The following is a 26,512-nucleotide window of genomic DNA, read 5'->3' on the forward strand; positions in this document are numbered from 1 at the left end:
GTTAGAAATGTGTGCAGTTGTCCTTGGTCCAGGATGGTAAGAGGAGATTTAGATTTACCCAGTGCATGTTATAGGAGAATTTGGGGCTGAAAACAGGAGGTAAAAGGAAATAGACAGTGAGAATGAGATGATGGGACATTCTGCTAAAGAAATCACATGATCCTAGTGATGGATATGGAATCAGATATTCTGTTTGTGAAATTTAAAGATGTCTAGGTTTAATGTCTGAATCAGAAGTGGTAGGAGATAATGAATAAAAAAATAAATTGCTGCTGCTGCTGATAGGGAATCATTGAAAATTTTAAATAGAAGGCTGGCATGATCAGATTGTGTTAGAAAGATTTCTATTTTCATAGGATAAAAGGGAAGTGGTATTGCTTCCTGGCATAAAATCCTTCAGTCTCTAACGTTTTTACTCAGGGTAAAATTCAAAATCTTCCTAATTGCTTCATGTTCTTGTGCTTGCCTGCTTATACAGCTTCATTTCCCCATCTTTTGGCTCACAGGTTGTGTTCCAGCGTTCTGAATTTTAGCTTAGTTATGTCTTCTACCATTACTGTTTCTTTCATTGAGCACCAGGTCAGTCAAAAATAACACTGAATCAACAAATATGAACAGGCCCTTTAACTGGAATTTTCTTCATGTTTTATATTAAAAGAACAGTAAATCTCTTTGGAGTGGGGAGAAGAGAGTAACTGTCAAGCTTTCTATTCACATTCCTGGAATCAGTAAAAATTCAGCTTCTACTTAAGGATCTGTGTTATGGCAATTCATGTTTATTGATACCTTCATTACCTACAATATTTTTAGTCATAAAAAATAGCAAACTTGGAGTTTTTCATTTAATTATGTTTTATAAATAAAGGGTTAGGGTTAGGTAATGACCACAAAAATAAGACATTCTGGGATTTTTAAATTTAATTATACTTTATAAATAAAGGAGCAGATAAGCACAAAAATAAGACATTTTGGCCAATTCCTGTATAGTGAGTACTATATACTCTGTACTTATATATTGTATTCTGTATCTACTATATATTTTATCCACTATATACATGCTATATGCCATATATACTACATATAAACATGCATAATATATATACAGGTTATATATAATGTGTATCATATATGTCGTGTGTATGACTATATGTGTATATACATATATATATATATATTTATGTGTGTAAACATTTGTGCACTCAAGAGTTATACATAATGCCGTAAGGGTGCATTCTAGATTATTCTGGTTAATAGAACTGTGAATTTTATCTTGATTATGGTTAGTTAGTAAGAACTTGTCAATATTAGAATCATTCAGCCAATGACCTAGCACAAGTCATGATATGTTATGATGAAAATAATACCAGCCTGGTACTGATCACAGCAAATTCTGATCACAGCATTGAACAGTAAAGTCTGGGTGACTTGAGTCACACAAATCACTTCTCTGCAGTTCAGTTTTCTTATTGATAAAGTAATGATCTTGATAAATATGTGGTCCAAACTAGTTTTTTTCGCTTAGGCCTTTTCCAGCTCATATTGGCTAAAATATACTTCTATCATTTTTAGAATTTCAAAGCAGGCTGTGAAACTATTGTTAAAGATTTTTTCAGGTAGGATGTAAAACAGTACTTTGAGTGTGGGAGTTATAAAGAAGTCTAGCGTTGACTTGAATATTTTATAACAAAGAGTAGGAGTTTAAAAAAGCAGCAGAAATTTCAACAGATGACTTTAACATGGGAGAAAGTAAATAATAAAGAAAAATACAGCAAGCTACACAGGACTTGGATCATTTAAATGCTGAAAGATAAAAGCTAGTTCAAAATAGCTCTAACTCAGAACAGTGACACATCTCTGCAAAAAGGAATATCAAACAATTGCATATCATTAAGTCTAAGGTGTCAAAATGTAAAAGAGTAAAGCTAATTTTGTGTACATTATTAAATTTGAGTGATTGATAATAAGTAATAAGACTTTTAAAAAGCTGAACATTAAAAAAAAAGAGCAACTGTAATTAATAAAGGCATATAGAGTCTAAAGAGTCATTTAACATTGATAATCTCAATTATAGAAAAAAATATGCAGAAACTGGGAGAAAAGAATGTCAGAAGTGCTACTACTAATAAAACCATAAATGGTTTCCATTAGGTATACTTTATTTTAAGAAGTAAAATAAAATGTTGTCTATTTTCCAAAATTTGGGAACCTTTTTAGAAATTATGGTCTAAGTTCTTTAGTCTCAGACCAACTGAGAAGATGAATATAGTAAGAAAGCCCTGACTCTCCTATGTTTTGAAACTACATTCATATATTTGTTCATCTTTCACTAGTGTGGGCTGTCAAAAAGTAGGTGCTGGCAGTTAATAAATTGGAGACTGTCCTTGACCAAGTCCTAGCATTCATTCATGCAGTCTTGCATCTTAGATCCTCCCTAGGATGATCCCCTAAATGACGTCAAGAGAGTGTAGGGAACAGACCCTACCAGACGGATAGGCACTTGCTCAAGCTGCCCAACAGTTTCTTTTCTTTCTCATTAATGTTGCTTTTGATAGTAATTTAATCTTATTTCATTTACAAATGAGCAGGGGTGTTTTACTGTGCACGTGAATGTGTGTTAGGGGAACTGAAATAAAAATTGAAAACAGGTGCATTTTCCTTGAGAACATTTACACCTACTTATTATGTGCAGGTTGGAGGTTAATCATTTGTCTCATTCTTAAATCACTCTAGAACTTTGAAAGAATTGACAAATTAGTCATTAGGAGCAGATGATAGAGGTCAATGTATGGATTTCATTAAGAATAAGACTAATTAAAGACTGAGACTTGGACCAATGGGCAAATGTGCTTCTGAATCATCACTCTCCCTAGCCTTCACACTCACTGTCTTTGGCAGAACTGCTTACTGCACAGTTATTGGAAAACAGAGACCGAACAATGTGAGTTCTTTCCTTTGCCCAACCAGACAAATGAAGACAAGTTGTGGGTTATAGGAGGATAGAAGTGTTCTCCTGGGTAATGAAATAGAAGTTCCTTCCCATCTATGGGATAAGTTCCTCCCCTTGCTTCCCCAAATTTAGGACTAACCCATCTCAGGACCTCGAGAGAGCATAGAAATGGCCTTGCCATTTGAGTGGATCTGATTCTACTTCTTTGAAATTCTTCCTTCCTTTGTGACTTTCTGGTCATTTTACTTTAACTTTTCTGTGATTCTTATGAGGAACATTTCTTTTTAATCATGCCTGACAGATTTTCACTTAATTATAATAGTCCATTTGATTTCTGTGTGATCACTGAAACACTGGGTTTTGATCTACCATCTTTCTTTTCATTTCTTATTTATCTCACAATATTACATCCCTGGGCTTCCCTGGTAGCTCAGCTGGTAAGGAATCCACCAGCAATGCAGGAGACCCCAGTTCAATTCCTGGGTCAGGAAGATCCACTGAAGAAGGGATAGGCTACCCACTCCAGTATTCTTGGACTTCGCTCGTGGCTCAGCTGGTAAAGAATCTGCCAGCAATTCAGGGGACCTGGATTCAGTCCCTGGGTTGGGCTGATATCCTAGAGAAGGGAAAGTCTACCCACTCCAGTATTCTGGCCTAGAGAATTCCATGGACTGTATAGTCCATGGGGTTGCAAAGAGTTGGACATGGCTAAGCAACTTTCACTTCACTGTTCTCCTCTTGTTTTGGATCAGTTAATTGAGGTTTTATTTGTTGTTATTTTATCATTATTCCTCTCAATTAGCGGGTTAGACTTTTATTATTTAGCTGTTGTTTTTAGGGGTTAGCCTAAAGATTGCAACTTGTATCCTTGGCATGCGTGTGTGCATGGTCGCTTAGTTGTGTCTGACTCTTTGCGACCTCATGGCCTGTTGCCTGCCAGGCTCCTCTGTCCATGGGACTTCCCAGGCAAGAATATTGGAGTGGGTTGCCATTCCCTTCTCCAGGGGATCTTCCCGATCCAAGGATAAAACCTGGGTCTCCTGCATTGCAGGTGGATTCTTTACCGTCTGAACCACCAGGGAAGCCCGTCCTTGGCAGGTTTTGTCCTAATATAAGATAGTGCTTGTACCACTTTGCAGGTAACTCTAGGGACTCATAATAGTAATTCCATCTGTACCTCTCCTGCCTTTTTTTTATTGTAGTCATGATTTTAATCTCATATGTATTTTATTCATTGTAGAGATGTTAGTGTCTTTTGTATAGTCAGTGTTCTGTTCTATTCATCTACATATTAACTTTTTATTTTTCCTACATTTTCATGTTTACACTTAGATTCCTTTTACTTCTGCCTGAAGAGATCTTTAAGTAACTCCATTTGGGTAGATCTGCTGATGATAAGTTGCATCAGATTTTTATTTATCTAGAATCACCTTTATTTTGCCATCATTCTGTATACTGTTTGCCTAGAAAGATTTCTAACTTGGCAGATTTTTTCCATCACTTTACAAATGTCATGCAGCTGTTTTCTGGATTTCATTGTTTCTGGTGAGAAATCAGTAGTCTTTTTTTTTTTTTTTTTAACAACTACAATGACATGTAGTTGTTACTGTATTAATATGCAGAAGGGTTTCACTGCCCTACGCATCCTTTGTGCTCTACCTGTTCATCTCTGGGGCTTGCCTCATAGCTCAGTTGGTAAAGAATCCTCCCGCAATGCAGGAGACTCCAGTTTGATTCCCAGGTTGGGAAGATTCAGTGGAGAAGGGATAGGCTACCCACTCCAGTATTCTTGGGCTTCCCTTGTGGCTCAGCTGGTAAAGACTCTACCTGCAATCCAGGAGACCTGGGCTCAATTTCTGAGTTGGGAAGATCCCCTGGAGAAGGGAAAGGCTACCTACTCCAGTATTCTGGCCTGGAGAATTCCATGGACTATACAGTCCATACAGTCCATGGGGTCGCAAAGAGTCAGACACGACTGAGCGACTTTCGCTTTCACTTGTCCATCGCTGCTTCTCCCCTAGCTTCTGGCAGCCACTTATCTTTTCACTGTCTCCATAGTTTTGCCTCTTCCAGGTGAGAATCATATAGCAGGTAGCCTTTTCAGATTGGCTTCTTTCACTTATGTCGGCTTAGTTGCTCAGTCATATCTGACTCTTTGAGACCCCATGAACTGTAGCCCGGTGGGCTCCTCTATCTGTGAGGATTCTCCAGCAAGAATACTGGAGTGGGTTACCATGCCCTCCTCCAGGGGATCTTCTCAACCCAGGGATAGAACCCAGGTCTCCCAAATTGCAGGTGGATTCTTTACCAGCTGAGCCATCAGGGAAGCCCTTCTTTCACTTAGAATAATGCATTTTAGATTCCTCCATGTCTTTTCATGGCTTGATAGCTCATTTATTGTCAATGTTGGATAATATTCTATCATCTATGTGTACCACAATTCACTTATTCATTCACTCACTGAAGGATACCTTGGCTGTTTCCAAGTTTTGGCAACTGTGAATAAAGCTTCCGTCTGTAAACACCTGTTTGTAGGTGTGGACTTATGTGTGGACATAAGTTTTCAAATACTTTAGATATACCATGTAGCAAGTCTCTTTTTAAAGAAATTCATTTCTATATGTGTGTGAGAGTGTGTGTATCTGTGTCTGTGTGTGGGCGTGCACACGCAATATTTTATCTTAGTCATGGATTGACTGCCATTTTACAAAAAATAAGTCTTTTTTTTGTGGTTTACTGTACTTCTTGAATCCTTAATTTGTGAGGAAAATTTTCATCTATTATTTCTTTCCTGTTTTCTCTCAACATTCATTTCTGGGACTCAATTTAAATGTAGTTATTAAACCTTTTTATTTTGTCCCAAATGTTTGTTGCATTTTCCACTCCTTCTGCTTTCCAGCCCTTATTATCCTGCCTATTTTCTACTGACCCATTTTCCACTTTACCTTTTCTCCTGCTGTGTCAAATCTACAGCTAAACCCATATATTGAGTTATTTTGAATTACAGATATTTATTTTCCTATAGATATTCCACTTAATATATTTTTTAAGGATTATAGTTAGTGATATTTCGATCTTGTCATTTATTCTCTGGAACATGTTTATTACTGTTTTTTTTTTTTTAGAACTGTGTTTTCTAAACTCAATAGCTGGGTCACTTATAGGTCTGCTTCTGTTTTTAATGTTTTGGTCTCTTTTCGGTAATATGAAAGACAAGTTTTATTTGACTATCTAGAATGGTATATAAAAACTACCTAGTCTCTGCATGTAAATTACTCTCAAAAGTGAGTGTATCATATACTTTAATAGACAGATTGAATGGATGAAAAGCACCTAAAATCTAGTAAAATTCTGAGCTGACTTTCAGTTGGGTTAAATCGTTTATGAAGCTAGGTTCATTTCTGCTTCCTCTAATCCATGTTGCCTTTGGATCCCTGTCTTCAAACCAAAAGATATCGTAAAATTATAGAATGTTAGATATGGCATGTACCTTAGAGATGATAAACCAAGTGCTGTCATTTTTTATGATAGAAGGAATTCAGAAAGGGTGTGTATTACTTGACAGGATTTTGTACTGATACTGTGTAGAAATTTCCAAACTGGAGCCCAAATACCTTGTACCTCAATGTGCTATTTTCACACCTACTGCAGTGGTCAGTTTCGTGCTCTCCCGGTGCACTGGTCAAGATCTTGTAACCTAATTCAGAAATCAGCCCCTTTTAACTTAAGCTGATGTACAGTTTACTAGAGCTTTATATTCTAGCCCATAGCGTTACTGGAAATCTGAAGAACAAGGTTCAGAAAATGTTCCGAGTTTAAGATAGGCAGCAGAGAGTATGGACTACATCATCTGCAGGAGCAATTTGCTTGGGGGCACCTCCAACAATGGACCTCCTGTGTCCTGCCAGATACGGAATCATCCCCAGATCTTTGTTTGTCTTCGCCTTGCTTACTCAAATTTCAGAATTCTGGAAAAAGCACCTTATTAGCCAAATTTTTATCATGTGAGGTTTTTGTAGGAGTACAGAGTGCAGAGTTAAGAGTTATACGTTCACATTGAATTACTATTTTAGTGTGGTGTACAGAGATCTTTCAGTGAAGAAACTTGGTTTTTCATTTGCAGCCCATATGTTAAAATATTTAGACAATTAATAGGAGCTCTGATTATCTTTCTTTTCTTGTCTATAAAATAGGGATAGTAATCCTTGCCTGTTTGTAGCTCACAGAGAAACTACAGAGGTCTTAGAAGTCATACACAGTAAATGGGATAAACATAATTTTTGATATAATGTACTATGAAATAATAACCATCTTACTGAAGTGAATAAAGACATCATAAATTTCCTTTTTGTCCCCTATAGCTATCTTCCCTATAAATTAAATGTGAACTCTGGCACAATCAGCAAAGCTTTCATGAAAATTGGAGTAATAGGTTTAAACAACCATAAGTTGATTTTCAAGTATTTTCAGTATATGCAAAAGCCATAAAGTATGGCTAAACTGAGTATTATTTGTAGCTGAATGATGTCCATATTTTTAGCTTCATTTGAAGCCCAGTGTCCAAAATCATTTTCATTATTAAAGAGGTAGTATATCAGTTTCTGGATTTCATTTTTCTTTGTTAGCTGCTAGTAAGACATTTTAGTTTCTAGGGCATCATTCTTAAATCCTCTGTACATTGTCTGTTATAAATATGTCCATGTCCCCACCCCTTGAGTGGGTTACTCTCCCATTCAAGCACTAACTGGATCCAAGTGTATTGGATTACAGGATGCCCAGATACAGGTTTAAACTTTATTTCTGGGTGTATCTGTAAGGGTGTTTCTGGAAGAGATTTTATTTGGATTGCCCTGTCCAATGTGGGGGCACATCATTCAATGTGAGGGCCTGAATGAAAGGAGAGGATGGAGGAAGGGAGAATTTACCCTTTCTCTGCCTGGCTACTTGAGCTGGAACGTTGATCTTCTCCTGCCCTCACCATTGCTGGTTCCCAGGCCTTCAGGCTGTACCTGGATTCTACACCTTCTGCTCTCTGGCTCTCAGGCCTTCAGACCGTACCACTGGTCTTCCTTGGTCTGCTGCCTGTAGACATGTGACTTCTCAGGCTCCATAAATATATGAGGTAGTGTGCCTTTGTACTGTCAGTTCAGTGATGCCTGACTCTTTGCAACCTTTTGGACTGTAGCCCACCAGGTTCCTCTGTCTGGGGGATTTTCCAGGCATGGATGCTGGAATGCCTCCTCCAGGGCCGTCTTCCCAACTCAGGGATCAAAGCTGCGTCTCTTACGTCTCCTGCATTGGCAGGCAGGTTCTTTACCACTGGTGGCACCTGGGAAGCCCATATGAGCCAGTGCTTTATACTAAATCTCTTTATATAAGTCCTGATATCCTATTGCTTCTGTTTCTCTGGAGGACCCTGAAGTCTTTCCTACCTGGAAGGAAGTCTAACTGTAGTATAACTGTAGTAGGAAGTATAACCATAGTAGGAAATCATAAGTGGTAAATGGAACAAGTGGTTGAATTTTCTCCTTTTAACCACATCTTCTACTACTGTGTTACAGAAAAGAAAATAAAAATAATTTAATGGTAATTTACTGATTTTCATAGGCAATAAAAGTTTAGAAAGTTCTTCTGTATAAAAAAAATTCAAGAAAAAACTGAAAGCTGTCACCTCAAATTTGTCCTAAAACTATAAACAAATAATTAGTGACTTTTCTCTTTGCATAATGAGTCATTAAAGTGACAGAAAGACAGTGATATAATAAAATCCATATTAACAATCCTTGTTTAATATTTGACATTATGCCAGAAGACTAATATATTTCTGTTTACTAAAATATTTTTAAAAATTCTACTGCCTTTCTTGAACAACATATATAAAATTATTAATTTATTTTTTATAATCAAACTTTGGCAATGTCTTGATTTTTTACTAAAAAATCAATATGAAACAGGATCATTGGAAAACCTGACAGAAAATGAGAACATGTTTTTGGAAATGTAGAGGCTGCTTTATTGTAGTGTTTGAAGGTAGTATAATGACACATCTGTTATATAGTATATATGTCAGAATACATAGCATAAAAAGTAGATCCAGAGTTTAGAGATTAGAAATATATTCATAAAACAACAAAAATCAAAGATATAAACTGAGTGCATTTTTACAGTTAACATCCTGATTAAATACACACAAACTAAGAATCTGTCTTCTAAGCATCATCGCATCAAATTGACCATGTCTGGAATTTACCTGGTCATTTGAACTACACTTATACTTTCTAAGTATATAAAACCAGTTTGAGGAAAATAATTCTAAAAAATATGCAAAATTCAAAGGTTTAAGTTATTTAGGTAAATGGGTAATTCAAAGAAACCTAATCTGAAAATGCTATTTTGTATTAAAAGCTGAGTGGAATTCAGACTCTTCATGGAAAGAACTAACTGAACTTAAAGATGAAAAGTCACAAAAATCTGAAATATATCCCTCACCCTATACACAGAATGCCAAGCAAACCTATTCTTCCACCATATATTGAATGATTTTATTAGTAAACATAATTGAGAATTTTCTAGAGATCTTTGACCTGAAAATGGTAACTCTACATCACTGAGTCATTTCAGGTACCATTAAAAAGTATTTTTGGTCACACCTGTCTAACTTCAGATCATAACCTCCTCGGTGGGAGAACCTATCTTAATCCCTGACTTTAATCCTTACTTTTCTACACAGTGCAATATTTTGGGGTTATGTTCTAAGCCTTTTCTGAAATGTGATACATTTGTGAGATAAGAACACTTCAATATGGTCCCATGAAATTTTCTTGGTCAAGTTTTCTGTGTCTAAGCTAGGTAATGAGGTTGCACTGAGTTTTCCTGGGGTTGGACACTAACTGTGCAAATCGTTCCCCAAGATTACATTCTGAGGCTCCTCAGGAAAGGGAGAATTATGAAAGGAACTTGCTTAGAGAGCAAGCACACATGTGCAGGATTTAGTGAACCATGGTTGATCTGGTGAGAATCTGCCTTACATTTTAAGGGATTTTTGGTGTTTTATACTTTTCAATTTAATAGCTGGTGAAAGGCTGGAATTTCCAAAACCTTCAGAAAAAAAAACAAAGATGACATTTTTGTTGTTGTTGTTGTTCTGGTGTCTGATTATCAAATGTTCATGGGTGGGTGAAAAAAGAATATAATTCTGAAGTTATTCTAGCATTGGTGAAAAGTCACTCAGTTGTGCCTGACTCTTTGCGACCCCATGGACTGTAGCCTACTAGGCTCTTCCTCCATGGGATTTTCCAGGCAAGAATACTGGACTGGGTTGCCATTTCCTTCTCCAGGAATTCTAGCATTAGGGATATAGTTAACAATCTGGGAACTGAGAAGATGTTCATTAGAGATAGTATGAATTACAGCATTGGAAATATTCAAAGTGTGGTGTTTTTTGGAGTGTGTAAAGCACAAATTTAAAATTTTCCTATCTTTTCATTTGAGGTGTCACTGCATAATCAGAAAAGCATGAAATGCATCACTTGACTATAGGAGAATTTAAAATATATGTGTTTCTCAAGCATCAATATCTCAAATTATATCTCTATTATACCAAAATTCTGAGAAAAGAAGCCTGACTATAATTGATTAGTATTCAGGTTGGGGATAGTGGCAGCAGTCTGACATAGGAGTGTCAGGGGAGTGTGTAATTTCCTCAGGTCTGTCTTGCCACAGCAAAGATTTGAAATGGCAGACCAGTGTTACAGCCCGATCATAGCTCAGTTTTATTCGGCAAGCAAAGGAGAGTACACCTTCGAGGTGTGAGGGTGGGCTGACCCAAGAGGAGAGGCCCCAATCTGTTTTGGATTCCTCTTATTTGTTTGTCTCCTCCCCACTGAGCCTGCCCTCTGCAAATTGGGCTAGCCAAGAAGGGGCTGTTTTTGTTTCACGTGAAGTTCTCACTCCAGTCCACCGGTTTTCTTTTGTTCCGTTTTCACAGGCATTTTTCTCTTTGTCTTTTTGTCACCACCATTTTTGACTCCTTTTTCCTATTCTAACTACCTAACAGGTACAATGAGCTGAGATTCGGGGATCAAGGTAAATTTCGAGCTCTGTTATTTATTAGCTTGGTTTTGAGAGGGTAACAGGCAGGAAGGCCAGGGGTCTCCAAATGGAGGAAAGAGGCTGTAAGTGCCAGACATTTTTCTCTCTCTTAACCGGCAGGAAAGAACAAACCAGCGATCTGGTTTTCCTTCTCTATACAAATTTAAAAGGAGGTTTCTCTTAACATTCTGTGTTGCCATGACACCTGGTCTCACCTAAAGCTAACAACTCTCAAACCTTGAGTTAACCAATACATTTCTTTTTCGTATGGAAATGTTGTCTTAAGCTATGTTAATGAACCCCAGACTCCATCTTCAAGTTGGTTCCGCCAAAGGGCCTAACTTACTTATTCAGGTATTGTTCCCCTAATCTATGTAAACGAAACTATTTGTTGGTACAAGATGCAAGTCAATAGTTTTATGGCCTGGGATGAATTATCTGGTGCCATTCTAGATTTTATGACATTCCTTTCTTTTCATTAACAGACTGTGACTATATAACATACAGCTAAAGACTAGGAGGGGGGTTCTCTTTTGCCCCCTTCTGATGCCTATGTCAGAAGCTTTCTCTATCTCCTTTATACTTTAATAAAACTTTATTACACAAAAGCTCTGAGCGATCCAGCCTCGTCTCTGGCCCCGGATTGAATTCGTCTCCTCCGGAGGCCAAGAATCCCGCGTCTTATCGTTCAGCAACAACCTTTCATCTTGGGGGCTCGTCCGGGATCCTTCAGGACAAGGTAAGGATGCTTGGAGCTCTACTTCTTTGTTCTCCTAGCGAACACGTTTTCCGCTGTTCTTTACTAACTCTACGGTGTGCTTGTGTGAATGAATGAAAGGCCCTGCTCTGCGCTTCCTCGGCGACCTCATAAGGCTTATGGCAGAAACTTGTCGGGGGTTTATACCGACCTGCCAATGCCAAGAGGCAACCAGTGTCCCCTTTGGGAGCCGACCAGAAACGGGCTAAGCATGTGGACCGAACTCTTTTTTCTCGGTCAAACTTTCCGGTCTCTTTGACCATTTCATAACTCCTTGGGAATTAGAAGTACTAACCTTATCTATCGGATCTTGGGCTTTCAAGAGACTTGTAACCTATGTTGCTACTCTACTGTGGTCTAGGTCTCAAACTTGGATTGGTAGTCAGGAAGCGCCTAGCCTCGCTAGGCATGGAAAGTTTGGAAGCTAGATGGAGCTCTAACTCCCAGAGCATCTCTGATGTTAAAGGTTACTTGGATTGGAACTGCAATGGTTTTTTTCTTTTGGTAACACTGGCTCTTAGTGGAGCAGAGGAGGCTCTTATACCGGTGTGGTGACTCTTGGAAGGAACATCTCAGTTTCATGTTTGTATCAGTCTTATTGTGGTCAGGAATATACTCCGGGTCGTGCACAGGCACTCAGGTGACGAATGTGTCCCCCAGAGGTCTTGGCTTGGGAGGCATTCCGGAAGGTTACTCTGATTGCACCCTGGGTGGCATCAGAGGCAAGTGAGGTGAAGAGCTGGACGTCAGTCAGGGATGCCATCAGGTCTACCCTGGGTGCATCCCCACCCCGTCTCGGTGGTAGAACCGGGAGGGACGAGTGTGACGCCTGCGTCGGTAAGGGACAGACTAAGTCCGACCAGGAAGGAAAAGCTTTTGGTGTAATGTCTGTCTACACCCCCATCTAGAGCAGGGAGGGACGCCTCCGGTAGAAAAATGGCGCTGGTCGCTTTTTTTCTCTCTTACAGATGGGAGCTAACAATTCCAGCCTCACTCCTTTGAACTGTATCCTGCAAAACTGGGATAGATTTGATCCCCAGGGCTTAAAGAAGACACACCTGGTCTTCCTATGTGATACTGCATGGCCGCGGTACCCACTGGAGGATGGCGAACGGTGGCCAGTTGGAGGGTCTCTTAAGTATAATACTGTTTTACAATTAAAACAGTTCTGTAAAAAGCAAGGGAATTGGGTAGAAGTAGTGTATATTAGAGTGTATTAGAGCTTTTAAAGGTGTTACTCTGCATTATGACCTTACTTGGAAGGATGTGATGTATATCTTGGGACAAACGTTGACTCCTGACTCAAAAGCTCGAGTTTTGGGTAAAGCGGTTGCTTATGGAGATGAATGGCTTGGTAATGAATCAGTGGGAAAGAGGGAGGACGAGATAACTGCCCTCCCCACTGGGAGTCAGGCGGTCCCAGCTACAGAACCAGACTGGGACTATAACACTGCTAAAGGAAGATGGGATCAGAGTCATTTTGTCAGATGTATTCTTGAAGGACTCAGGCAGGCGCGTTCTAAGCCTTTAAACTATGGCAAACTGGCAGACATAGAACAAGAAGAGAAGGAAGCTCCTGGTAAATTCCTAGACAGACTGAGAGAAGCCCTTCGCAGATTCACTGAGATTGATCCCGAAAGTGAAGAGGGGAAAGTGATCTTAAAGGATAGATTTCTCACTCAGTCGGCTCCAGATATTCGCCGTAAGTTATCAAAACGGGCGTATGGACCAAATCAGTCTGTAGATAATCTGTTACAACTGGCTCAGACAGTCTATTATGGTAGGGAATATGAGGAAAAGAAAGAAAGGCAGAGAAAGACGAAGGAAAAGGCGGAAGCCCTCGCAATGGCTATGAAAACCGTTCTTAAACAGCCTGAGAAAAATGCCCAGAGGGACCCAGGTGAAAAGGGATGGGCTTGCTATGGCTGTGGAAAGGAGGGGCATCTCAAGCGGGATTGCCCTCAGGCGTCTAAGCCGCCCCCGGCTCCGTGTCCGGTCTGCAAGGGACCACACTGGAGGAGAGACTGCCCCCAGAGGTGTAGGTCTCAGGGGTCTGACTCTCAAGACAATCAGGACTGAGGGTGCCCGGGGGTCCCCACACAAGCTCCCGTCCTAATTACACCTGAGGAACCCCGGGTATTGATAACGGTGGGAGGCCAATCCGTCAATTTCCTTTTAGATACTGGGGCAACTTACTCCGTGCTTACTGAAGCCCCTGGCCCACTTTCTTCCCGATCCGCTTCCGTAATGGGACTGTCTGGACGAGCCAAAAGGTATTACTTCAGTTATTCTCTATCGTGCAACTGGGATTCTGTGCTATTTTCACACGAGTTTCTTATCGTGCCAGAATCACCCTCACCCCTTTTGGGGAGAGATATACTGAGCAAGGTCCATGCCTCTGTTTTCATGAATATGGAGCCCTCCCTTTCTCTCCCTTTAGTTGAAGAAAATGTGAATCCTAGAGTATGGGCTGATGGAAAATCTGTGGGTCGAGCACAAAATGCTATTCCTGTAGTTGTCAAGCTCCAAAGACCCACACTTATTCCCACATAAGAAGCAGTATCCACTGAAACCTGAAGTTAAGGAAGGGTTAAAACCCATCATTGAAAATTTAAAGGAGCAGGGACTATTAGTTCCCTGTAACAGTCCATGCAACACTCCTATTTTGGGTGTAAAAAAATCAAATGATAAGTGGAGATTAGTTCAAGATTTACGAATAATAAATGAGGCTGTGGTTCCTTTACACCCCGTGGTGCCTAATCCTTATACGCTACTGTCTGAAATTCCTGAACGAGCCAAATATTTTTCAGTAATTGATTTAAAAGATGCCTTCTCTTCAGTGCCTTTGGCAGAGGAAAGTCAATTTCTATTTGCCTTTGAAGACCCTACTCAGCCAGCTTCTCAGTTAACCTGGACAGTTTTGCCCCAGGGATTTCGTGACAGTCCCCACTTATTTGGACAAAGTTTGTCACGGGATCTACAAAACTTTAATAGCTCTAAAGCAGTAGTGTTACAATATGTAGATGATAATTTGCTCTGTGCTGAGACAGAGGAAGCTTGTTCACGAGCCTCAGAAGATTTCTTAAACTTTTTGGCAAGTTGCGGTTACAAGGCATCAAGAGAAAAGGCTCAGCTTTGTCAACAATCTGTTAGATATCTGGGCCTAATCATATCAGAAGGGACTAGGGCCATAGGCCCCGAGAGAATTAAACCTATACTAAACCATCCCCTACCTATGACTTTAAGGCAATTGAGAGGATTTTTGGGAATCACAGGCTACTGTCGTTTTTGGATTCCGGGTTATGGAGAACTTGCCCGGCCTTTATATAAACTTATACCTGAAACTCAGCAGGCCCAAACTGACAAACTGGTTTGGTCTCCAGATACTCAAAAGGCTTTTAAGGTTCTTCAGACTGCTCTCCTGCAAGCTCCAGCTTTGAGTTTGCCCACAGGGTCAGAATTTAACTTGTTTGTCACTGAAAGGAAAGGTATGGCCTTGGGAGTTTTGACACAACCCCAGGGGCCTCACCAGCAACCTATTGCTTATCTAAGCAAAGAATTAGATGTAACTGCACGTGGGTGGCCCCACTGCCTAAGAGTAATTGGGGCAGCTGCTTTATTAGCACCTGAAGCTTTAAAAATAATTACTGGACGAAACCTTACTGTACTGACTTCTCATAATGTGAGTGGAATCTTAAACTCTAAGGTTAACATTTGGATGACAGACAGTAGGCTTCTTAAATATCAGTCACTGTTGTTAGAAGGACCAGTAACTAAGCTTAAAGTTTGTGGAAATTTAAATCCTGCTACTTTCCTTCCTGAGAAGGAAGATGAAACACCTGATCACGATTGTTCCCAATTTCTAACTTTAAACTATGCAGCTCGGGAAGATCTAATGGATACCCCATTAGACAATCCTGACATGGAAATATTTACAGATGGCAGTTCTTTTGTTCGGGATGGAAAGCATAAAGCAGGTTATGCTGTGGTGACTGCTGAACAGGTTTTAGAAGCAAAATCTCTCCCCCAGGGAACCAGCGCCCAGTTAGCGGAGCTTGTGGCTCTGACCCGAGCTCTAGAGTTAAGCAAAGGGCAACGGGTGAATATTTACACTGATTCTAAGTATGCTTATTTGACTTTACATGCTCATGCTGCAGTATGGAAAGAAAGACAGTTTAAAACAGCAACAGGAGAACCTATTAAGCATTTCAGAGAGATTGAGAGACTTTTAACTGCTATCTATTGTCCTAAAGAAGTAGCGGTTATGCATTGCAAAGGGCACAGCAGGGATGGGAGTAAAGTGGCCGCCGGTAACCTGTTAGCAGACTCTCAAGCCAAAAAAGCGGCACTTTATGAAACCCCCTCCCTACAGACGCCTTTGATATGGACAGGTCCTGTAGAACAAGAAAAACCACAATATACTGAGGAAGAATTAGAAAGATATGAGAAAAGAGGAGCAAAGATTACTGATAAAGGATGGTTACAGTCCGAGGATGGACGATTAATAATTCCTGAAAATGCTCAGTGGAAAATTCTTAAGGGTTTACATCAGAGTTTTCATTTGGGTGTAGAAAGCACTTACCAGATGACTTCTCGTTTGTTTGAAGGTAAAAATATAATGAAAACTTTAAAAAACATTATCAAACGGTGTGAGGTTTGTCAAAAAAATAACCCAAAGACGGAAAAGCTAGCAAAATCTGGATTACAACGAAAGGGAAAGTATCCTGGAGAAGACTGGGAAATTGATTTTACTCATATGCCAAAAGCTAATGGATATTCTTGCTTACAAGTTTGGGTGGATACTTTTACTGGATGGATTGAGGCGTTCCCTTGTCGTAGTGAACAAGCTAAGGAAGTTATAAAGATTTTAATCCATGAAATTATCCCCAGGTTTGGGCTGCCACGGAGCCTTCAGAGTGACAATGGCTCCGCCTTTAAAGCTGCTGTAACTCAGGGGGTATCTAAAGCTCTAGGAATAGAGTATCACTTACACTGTTCCTGGAGACCCCAATCCTCAGGAAAGGTTGAAAAAGCTAATGACATTATCAAAAGACATCTGCGCAAATTAACTCAAGAAACGCAGGACAACTGGATTAAAGTCCTACCCATAGCTTTAATGAGGGCTCGAACTGCCCCAAAAAAGGAGGGACTGTCCCCCTTTGAATGTATTTATGGAAGGCCTTTCTTACGCACAGACATTGTTATAGATCCTGAAGCCTTGGAGTTAACTAATTATGTAACTCAGCTCTCAGCTTTTCAACAGGCATTAACAGAACTCCGGGAGACGACTCCTGACCCAGCCTCTGAATCCAGCAAGCCTCTATTTGAGCCAGGAACCGAGGTCCTCATAAAAACATTGGGATCTGGGGGCTCATCCCTCGAGCCCCTCTGGGAAGGCCCTTACCAGGTTATTCTTTCTTCTCCCACAGCTGTCAAAGTGCCAGGAATTGATTCTTGGGTACATCACACTCGAGTCAAGAGGTGGCACATTGACCAGAACTAAGTGATGTCATTTTATGTTTTTACTTTCTATGCTCTGACTTTGTATGTTTCAGATGGGCCTGATAATCTATGTGAGCCTACTTCTGCTGACTCCAGAAATCCTGAGTCTGCCCTTTGATCCTCAAGACAATGCCTTCCTGTCCTGGGCTCACTCCTATGCTGCATTCCACAATCGGTCTAACTGCTGGGTCTGCGGAGCACTCCCCTCTTCATCAGTGGAAGGCTTCCCATGGTGGACATCTCCACTTCAAGGAAAAGACTTTCTCCAAGTCTGCGAATACCTTCGACAACAATCACATGTGATGCCTCTTCTTCATCTGATGACATCTAACAACCCTAGAATGGACTGGTGTAATACTTTATACCTTAACTATGGACATAATCTGACTTTTAATTTTGATTATACACTGTCTCAGTTTAATGACTATTTTGCTGCACATAAGACAAATAGGTCTAGATCTGATGGTTTTTTACCTGACGTTTATCAAATATGGGATGAGGTTATATGGCTAACTCCTGAAAAAGGACGTCTAATATCTACTGCCCCTATATGCTGGGAACAAACAGAGCCATCCTCCAAAGTTAGCCAGCAACTTAATTACACTAATTAGAAACAATTGGGATTTTTGCCTCAGGAAATATGTAATGTAATCATTCCCGTGTTTTCCAACCCCAGTTCAGGACCTTCCTTTGTCTGGCCAGGCACTAATTGGGACTGGGTATCTCAGTCACGATGGCTTGCTCCAAATGGGACTTATTGGATATGTGGCTCTTACCTATGGGCTTGGCTTCCCCCTGGCTGGATAGGGAGATGCACCCTGGGTCTAGCCTTTACTCATGGCTTTATATTTTCAGAGCTTCCAGAAAAGCCTGCTAATTTGCCCCACCTTAAAACTCGGTGGGCAAGGTCTGTATTTCACTGGTATGATTATTTGGCTGCAGTGTTTGTCCCCTCTTTGGGAACTACAGATGTTATGCTACGAGTAGATGCTTTGACTAATTTTACTCAACAGGCATTACAAGATTCTCAAAAAGCTATTTCAGCTCTTAATGCTGAACAAGCACAAATTAGAAAGGTGGTTTTACAAAACAGATTGGCTTTAGATATTCTGACAGCTGCGCAAGGAGGAACTTGTGCCATCATTCATACTCAGTGCTGTACATATATACCTGATATGAGCACTAATGTTACTCATTTTACTAAACACATGAACAAGATGATTGGGGCCATGGACACTCCTGAAGCCTCAATCGCTTCACTTTGGGAGACATTAACTAGTTCCCCATGGTGGAAAACTATCTTAATTGCAATAATTCTGATTGTTTTGTTTTTGCTCTTTGCTCCCTGCATCTGTAACTGTGTAACTGGATTTGTTTCTAGTCGCATGAAAGCTTTTAAGTTACAAATGGTTGCTCAAACTCCTGCTATCACTGCAGCTTCTTCCGATTACTATTTGGGGCCCTTGGATCAGGCATCCTCACTATGAGGATTAGGAGAATATGTTGCCTCACCAATTTAGGGACAACGCCCCTTGTCAGCTCGGAAGCAGTTATGGAATGAGAACGACGCCCCTTTTCCCTAGGCAACATAATTCTCCTAAAAGAAAAGGGGGGAATGAGAGGGTAACAGGCAGGAAGGCCAGGGGTCTCCAAATGGAGGAAAGAGGCTGTAAGTGCCAGACATTTTTCTCTCTCTTAACCGGCAGGAAAGAACAAACCAGCGATCTGGTTTTCCTTCTCTATACAAATTTAAAAGGAGGTTTCTCTTAACATTCTGTGTTGCCATGACACCTGGTCTCACCTAAAGCTAACAACTCTCAAACCTTGAGTTAACCAATACATTTCTTTTTCGTATGGAAATGTTGTCTTAAGCTATGTTAATGAACCCCAGACTCCATCTTCAAGTTGGTTCCGCCAAAGGGCCTAACTTACTTATTCAGGTATTGTTCCCCTAATCTATGTAAACGAAACTATTTGTTGGTACAAGATGCAAGTCAATAGTTTTATGGCCTGGGATGAATTATCTGGTGCCATTCTAGATTTTATGACATTCCTTTCTTTTCATTAACAGACTGTGACTATATAACATACAGCTAAAGACTAGGAGGGGGGTTCTCTTTTGCCCCCTTCTGATGCCTATGTCAGAAGCTTTCTCTATCTCCTTTATACTTTAATAAAACTTTATTACACAAAAGCTCTGAGCGATCCAGCCTCGTCTCTGGCCCCGGATTGAATTCGTCTCCTCCGGAGGCCAAGAATCCCGCGTCTTATCGTTCAGCAACAACCTTTCAGTTTTGGAGAAACCCCTTAGCTGATGTGAGCTTTGGTTCTGTCTTCTATCTAGAGGAGGTAACTTTCTGCCTCTTGGGGCTAATATGAATATCATGTAAATTGACATACATTTTTACTAAAGAACATCACTTAATTTTCACTTGCACAGCCATGAAAAATGAACCTTCAATACACCTTAGTTATATGGGTATCAGCATTGTTCAACCATTTTGATTCAATCATCAATAGAATTAATATTTGCTTAAAATCCATTGTTAACCCTCCTGAAGTCGCCTGATTACCAGTTTTGGTGATTTTGTTTTTTTGAGGCTAAGGAATATTCTTATCCAGTTCAATTAAATGTGTATTTATTGAGCATATTCTAAGTATAAGGACTGAACATGGGAAGAGAAAGAGAGGGAGAGAAAGAGAAGAAGACAAGGAGAGAGAAAGGTTTCCTGGTGCAAAGGTATCTGGAGATACCCAGCACAAACAGATCATTTCAAAAAATAAAAAGGATAATATGATAATAGCATGAGTTTTGTATTTATTGTGCACTTTGGGCCAGGGAAAACCTAACTATGTTTTCATTATAACACTATCTCCTCACAGTAAATCTATGCTGAAGATAAAAATATCTCCACATTCTGTAAAAAGAGAACTAAAGCACAGATATGATTAACAAAAATGTAAGGTTGCACAGTTAGCCAGATTAATTAATTTGTGATGACTTGAACAGCTGGTAAACTGTAAACCCGGACTTCAGTCTCCAGTGTAACTGTTCGGCTATTTCAGTAGTTTTGGTTTGAGAGTTCAAAGGTCAGGGTTTCAAAACCAAATCAGGGAGGACTTGTGAGGGACTTGATATTCAAATTTGATTCTTAAAAGGAAAAAAAAAATACAAAATAGGCAAATGTGTAAAAGTGGGGATTTAAGTTTGAAAACTGTATGAGAAGAGGCACTGACTAAAAGTTAAATAACTTTATGCATTAAAAAAAAAAACACACAACAGAAGGTGCTTGGGGTTGATGCTGATTAAGTGGTAAGGCTTGAGGGGTAAAAAGGATTGTTAATGCAAATTTTTCTTGAAGAGATCTCTAGTTGTTCCCATTCTATTGTTTCCCTCTATTTCTTTGCATTGATCACTGAGGAAGGCTTTCTTATCTCTCCTTGCTATTCTTTGGAACTCTGCATTCAAATGGGTGGATCTTTCCTTTTCTCCTTTGCCTTTAGCTTCTCTTCCTTTCTCAGCTATTTGTAAGGCCGCCTCAGACAACCATTTTGCCTTTTCGCATTTCTTTTTCTTGGGGATGGTCTTGATCACTGCCTCCTGTGCAGTGTCATGAACCTCTACCCATAGTTCTTCAGGCACTCTGTCTATCAGATCTAATCCCTTAAATCTGTTTCTCACTTCCACTATATAATCATTAGGGATTTGATTTAGGTCATACCTGAATGGTCTACTGGTTTTCCCTACTTTCTTCAATTTAAGTCTGAATTTGGCAATAAGAAGTTCATGATATGAACCATAGTCAGCTCCCCATTTTGTTTTCGTTGACTGTATAGAACTTCTCCATCTTTCGCTGCAAAGAAAATAATCAATCTGATTTTGGTATTGACTATCTGGTGATGTCCATGTGTAGAGTCTTCTCTTGTGTTGTTGGAATAGGGTGTTTGCTATGACCAGTGTGTGCTATTGGCAAAACTGTTAGTCTTTGCCCTGCTTCATTTTATACTCCAAGGCCAAATTTACCTGTTATTCCTGGTAACTCTTGACTTCCTACTTCTGCATTCCCACCCCCTATAATGGAAACAACATCTTTTTTGGGGTGTTAGTTCTAGAAAGCCTTGTAGGTCTTCATGGAACCGTTCAACTGCAGCTTCTTCAGCATTACTGGTCAGGACAGACTTGGATTACTGTGATATTGAATGGTTTGACTTGGAAATGAACAGAGATCATTCTGTAATTTTTGAGATTGCATCCAAATACTGCATTTTGGACTCTTTTGTTGACTATCATGGCTACTCAGTTTGTTCTAAGGAATTCTTGGGCACAGTAGTAGATATAGTGGTCATCTGAGCTAAATTCACACATTCCAGTACATTTTAGTTCACTGATTCCTAAAATGTCACTGTTCACTCTTGCCATCTCCTATTTCACCACTTCCAATTTGCCTTGATTCATGGACCTAACATTCAAAATTAGAAATACCAAGGGAACATTTCATGCAAAGATGAGCACAGTGAAGGACAGAAATGGCATAGACCTAACAGAAGCAGATGATATTAAGAACAGGTGGCACAAATACACAGAAGAACTATACAAAAAAGATCTTCATGACTGAGATAACTATGATGATGTGATCACTCATCTAGAGCCAGACATCCTGGAATGTGAGGTCCAATGTGCCTTAGGAAACATCACTACAAAGAAAGCTAGTGGAGGTGATGAAATTCCAGTTGAGCTACTTCAAATTCTGAAAGATGATGCTGTGAAAGTGGTGTACTCAATATGTCAGCAAATTTGGAAAACTCAGCAGTGGCCATAGGACTGGAAAAGGTCAGTTTTCATTCCAGTCCCAAAGAAAGACAAAGTCAAAGAATGTTCAAACTACCACACAATTGCACTCATCTCACATGCTAGCAAAGTAATGCTCAACATTTTCTAAGCCAGGCTTCAGCAATATGTGAACTGTGAACTTCCATATGTTCAAGCTTGATTTAGAAAAGGCAGAGGAACCAGATATCAGATTGCTAACATCTGCTGGATCATCAAAAAAGCAAGGGAGTTCCAGAAAAACATCTATTTCTGCTTTATTAATTATGCCAAAGCCTTTGACTGTGTGAATCACAATGAACTGTGGAAAATTCTGAAAGAGATGGGAATACCAGACCACCTGACCTGTCTCTTGAGAAGTCTGTATGCAGGTCAGGAAGCACAGTTAGAACTGGACATGGAAGAACAGACTGGTTCCAAACTGGAAGAGTACGTCAAGGCTATATATTGTCACCCTGCTTATTTAACTTATGTACAGAGTGCATCATGAAAAATGCTGGACTGGATGAAGCACAAGTTGTATTCAAGATAGCCGGGAGAGATATCAATAACCTCAGATATGCAGATGACACCACCCTTATGGCAGAAAGTGAAGAAGAACTAAAGAGTCTGTTGATGAAAGTGAAAGAGGAGAGTGAAAATGTTAGCTTGAAACTCAACATTCAGAAAACTAAGATCATGGCATCTGGTCCTATCACTTGATGGCAAATAGATGGGCAAACAGTGGAAACAGTGTCAGACTTTTAACTTTTGGGTTCCAAAATCACTTCAGTCATGAAATTAAAAGACACTTACTCCTTGGAAGGAAAGTTATGACCAACCTAGACAGCATATTAAAAAGCAGAGACATCACTTTGCCAACAAAGGTCCATCTAGTCAAGGCTATGGTTTTTCCAGTAGTCATGTATGGATATGACGGTTGGACTATGAAGAAAGCTGAGCTCTGAAGCATTTATGCTTTTGAACTGTGGTGTTGGGAAGACTCTGAGAGTCCCTTGGATTTCAAGGAGATCCAACTAATCCATCCCAAAGGAGATCAGTCCTGAGTGTTCATTGGACTGATGTTGAAGCTGAAACTCCAGTACTTTGGCAAGCTGATGAAAAGAGCTGAGTCATTTGAAAAGACCCTGATGCTGGGAAAGATTGAGGGCAGGAGGAGAAGGGGACATCAGAGGATGAGATGTTTGGATGGCATCACTGACTCAATGGACATGAGTTTGGTTAAATCCCGGGAGTTGGTGATGGACAGGGGGGCCTGGGGTGCTGCAGTTCATGGGGTTGCAAAGAGTCAGAGATGCCTGAGTGACTGAACTGAACTGAATAATTACCTTAGTAACTACTAGAGAGTCTGCTAGGGGCAATATTATATTACGTAGTGTGTAATCCTTTTACTATATATATTTAATCAATATGTATATTCAATCCCTCTACTAAATTACCAGACTAGTTCTTGCGAGCAGATTCTGACCACTGTTGGGTGTTGCTGTTCAGTTGCTAAGTCATGTCCAGCTTTTTGCCACCCCGTGGACTGCAGCACTCCAGGCTCCCTTACTTCACTGTCTCCTGAAGTTTGATCAAACTGGTACATAACAAATCAGTACTTTGTTAAATGAGTGATTGAAATGAACAAGACTGTGGAAGAGGCATTGTTAATAACACAGAACAGACAAGAAAGCCAAGCACAGGGAGGAGTAAGTTCAGTTAGCCACAGATGATGAAGCAAAAGTGTGATGACAGGGTTAGTTCCCTCCAAAGTCCCTTATCTTTACCACTATGCTACGTGAAGTTGCTCAGTCGTGTCCAACTCTTAGTGACCCCATGGACTGTAGCCTACGAGGCTCCTCCGTCCATGGGATTTTCCAGGCAAGAGGACTGGAGTGGGTTGCCATTTCCTTCTCCAGGGGTTCTTCTCGAACCCAGGTCTCATGCATTGCAGGCAGACACTTTACCCTCTAAGCCACCAGGAAGCCCCTTTACCATGCTAACAGCTCCACAATTAATAGATTAACAGGAGTTATCATTTTTTTTTTTTAAGAAAAAAAAAATTTAAAGGTATCTGTTAGGAATATGCAGTTATCTACTTCTACTGAAGGAATGAAAATAGATATAGTTGTATGAAAATGTAAGCTTCCATGCTCCACGCCTATACAGTGTCCTCATTTATACCAATGATATTCTCAAAAAGGATCATCACACTCTGGAAATAGTTTTTGTGGGGTGTTTAGGTGGGAGGTGAAAGGCTGGGAGAGACTGGTGTCAATGAGCTGGAAAAACCTGTCCCTAGTTTAGAAAAGTATGAAGGTAAATTGAAGCATTTTGTCCTTTATTCTTTGTGACATTTTTGAATTATACTAAAAATTGTATACTGTCCAGGAACAGTGAGGAAATATGTTTAGAGATGCAGAAAGGGATGTTCAGTTAATTTAGTTCTGAGTAGTGAGAATGCATTTGGCTTACTCTGGGAAACTTATCTGTGTTTCAGTTACCTGATTATCATTACTATTTATAAATTTCATTCAGATAGGACCTTGAAGTCCCAGGACCATATTTCCACTTACTCAGTGCCCCCAAAGTCTACTTTTTTGGTCCCAACTTTCGATGAGAACATGAGAGCCAGTGTAGTGTAAGAAAAAGTGTATAAACTGAGGGGTTATATAGATGCAACACTTATGATTTTTTTATTGATAATATGAAGAAAATTTTAAAATATGTGAGAGTTTCTTGTTTCTGATACACATCCAGTCACAAAGTAGAAAACTGGAGTTCATTTGCTTGGCTACTTATCTATTGATCTCTTTACTTGGGCGTTAGAAAAGATAAATTTAGAGTACATCAGAATTTGACCTTTATTCCTAAATGTGTTTCATAAGCTCTTAAGAGAGATTACAAGGGAAAAATCATAGAGAAAATACACTGTGATCACATAAAATTAATTGATCATTGATCAACAGTGCCATTCCCCAGCTATGTCAGGTAGAATAATTTCTGTTATTTTTAGAGGATTTATAATGTATTTCATATAGAAGCAGCCCTGTCAAAGAGTTAGAAGGCATGTTGACTTCTCTACGCATGCATTCATTCACGTACATGAATGCTTGCATGCTAAGTCGCTTCAGTTGTGTCTGACTCTTTGCGACCCCATGGACTGTAGCCCACCAACCTCCTTTGTCCAGAGGATTCTGCAGGCACGAATACTGGAATGGGTTACCATTTCCTCCTCCAGGGGATCTTCTGACCCAGGGATCAAACGCGAGTGTCCTGTGTCTCCTGCACTGCAGGTTCCACATAGAACCGTGTTTATATATGCACAACAAATTAAAAGGAGAAAATTAATGAGTTTGTTTAACCTGTGGGTTATTTAGAAATCAGTGGGTTACTAATTGACAGTTTAGTTATTGGTTGAGTTTAACTAGTTGTTTTAGAAGTAAATTCATTGAGGTCAGTCTCCATTTTTTACCATGTTGATTTGTGTGTCAAGACAAAATGAGAATGAAAAATTTATCATCAAACTTGACTGAATTAGCTGCTTGATTACTGTACTCTGTGACTTTGGATCATCTTTAACCTTCCTAATAATTAATGTATTTGAATATTGTATCAAAGTGATGAGTAACATAGTCATTTTGTCAGGGTGAATGGGTTAATCAATCAAATAATGAATATTTACTGATTGACTTAAACTTATCACTGTGCATGAAATATTGTTATTATATTTAAATTCTCCATACAGTTCAGCAGAGAAGAAAACAGGTACCTTGAGATTTTGGTCTAATTTTTTTCAACTAACTGTGTGATCTTGTTCTAGTCATCTATCTTTGAATGTTCTCAGTTGTATGAATAAATATCACCTGTGATAATATAACCATAGTTTTTTAATGTTCTATTATGCTAAAGGATTCTATGCATGATAATCATAATTATGGAAAGGTGATAATAGCAAGTCATGCAGGTTGAATGTTTATTATGTTCCAGATGTGTAATAAATCTTTCACATGTATTATAATATTTAATCTGCACAAAAATTTCAGGATGTAAGAATAGCTAGTTTTCTCATAGAGAAGGAAACTGAATTTGAACACTTAAAAATTTAACAAATGTTCACATAAGTGCTGGGACAGATCTAAATAAATTTCTGCTCACACAAATTTTGTGATCCTTCCTCTCTATTCTACAGCCACTCTTCACACATACCACCCACTAATTTCCCCTTGTTCTAGGCATGAATAAAACATTGGTCACTGCCTCAAACTTTAGGAAGAAAAAAAAAAGTCTACTATGACGCCATCAGCTGACCATGGGGATGGTGACTTCACAATCAGAATTAAAGAAGTGGAGGAACTGACACATGAGAGGTAGGAATTACCTCTGTGTTCAGCTTTTGCCACAT

This window comes from Muntiacus reevesi, chromosome 16 (assembly GCF_963930625.1).
Source record: "Muntiacus reevesi chromosome 16, mMunRee1.1, whole genome shotgun sequence".
In the NCBI taxonomy this organism is placed as follows: Eukaryota; Metazoa; Chordata; class Mammalia; order Artiodactyla; family Cervidae; genus Muntiacus; species Muntiacus reevesi.